Below are 1,730 nucleotides of genomic sequence, written 5' to 3'. Positions count from 1 at the left end.
CTTCATAAATAGCTTATATATAAACATTTGCTAAAACCATTTTGGATTGTTTAAATGCCTCTTTCAGAAAAACACATGCTCAAAATATTTCAAATGGTTCCTTAGGGATTGCTTCCTTAGATTTTGGGAGAATTCAGAATGACATTGAGTAAATCTCCTTGGTTGTATCTAAAGCACAAAAATATCTATTTTTTAGCATGTTTCAGTGCATTCAAAATAAAGCCTTTTATATTCCAAATGCATAAGTGAAGGAAACATACTCGTTAGTATACTAAGTCCCAAACTATGAGTTCAACCAATGTGTAGAAACTTTCATGGCCCCAGGATCCTTAAATCCTCTGAAATGTCACCTTGGCCACCAGATAAGAAAACTATAGTGGATTAATTTTAGATTTAAAACACTTACGACTTTTCTGTAATTAAGCAAGAGTAGTGTGTTGCAAAAACCCTAGAGTTCTCTAAGGATGGAAAAAAGGTTTTTAAATGCATCCCAAATTTTGTAACACAAATATTTGTGTATGTGAGAGGAGTTTTAGGATGGAGTATATCTGTAAGTCTTTGAATTTTGTCTTTTGTTAGAGTGTAGAGTAACATATTTTGTTTAAAGAATGAGAATTTATTTTGAAAAAGATCCCAATTTACAACTAATACTATAATTTAAATGAATCCATGTTAAAATACAACTGACCTTTATCTAATAAATTATGAATGAGTGTCTAACTCCTGCTTTGAGTCGAGGTCATTTCAAAAGGACAGAAGAAGGCAGTGCGCAAGGCATGATTATTCACAGGCTACATTGAAAAGGGATTAGTTTCATAATTTGGGTTTTTTCACCAAATCAATTGTTGCCAGGGATCCTCTATATTTTGAATTGTGATATTAAGAACCTCCCTGAAATCTGCTGCCCCGGCACCTGGGCTGATGTCTGGCGTATACTAGTCACTGAGTCTCACCTGTGGAAGGCAGGCTCTCCACTGAACGCAGGAGTATGGGCCGAGTGGTCCTTTTCAGGATGTCCTCTACAAACCAGCACAGGAAGAAGGATGCTCCCTAACCCCCAGCATGTTTCGCCGTGTAGAAAAGGTGTGTGAAGTTCTGTTTGTATTGGCATCCTCCTCCTGCCATCCTCAACCCTCAAAAGGGACGAGAAAAGTATCCTCCACGTTAGCCCCTAGATGGTGAATTATTTTTCCGAATGTTCTTTGTATCTTCCCTTGAGAAAGAGACAAATCATATGAATGCTTTGTCTTATAAGTCAGTGTGTTGAAAGTTAGCGGCAGATCACTCCAAATGATTATCTGCCAATAGGGCATAAGTGTCATGAGGGAAGGAGCCCTGGGAGTTTATAGCATCTGGTCATGGCACCTCACACAGATTAGAAAGTCACTGAATAGCTCTCAAATTACTTAATAAATACTGGATACTGAATGATCAATAAATACCAGATATTAAGAATGTTTTGGTGCCGATATTTATTAAACTAGGGTTTCCTACTTAGGTCAAGGCTCATTATAATTAAATACTCCACTATTCCAAGTGGTATTCTGAGGGACACCATTGAGAAATGATTCCCTCCTCTTGGCTCAGCAGTCTGGAAGCAGAGGGGTCTCTGGATTAGAGAGTAAGAGGAGGGTTGGGAGGTGATGAAGGGAGTCAGTACTTCTCCAGACAGGACTGGCAAGGTTGACAAACTTGCCTGGTTTCATGACAGTGTGAGAAGTAACACAACA

The sequence above is a fragment of the Myotis davidii genome, unplaced genomic scaffold, assembly GCF_000327345.1.
Source record: "Myotis davidii unplaced genomic scaffold, ASM32734v1 scaffold184, whole genome shotgun sequence".
Taxonomy (NCBI): domain Eukaryota; kingdom Metazoa; phylum Chordata; class Mammalia; order Chiroptera; family Vespertilionidae; genus Myotis; species Myotis davidii.
Note: the sequence above shows the minus strand (reverse complement) of the source record.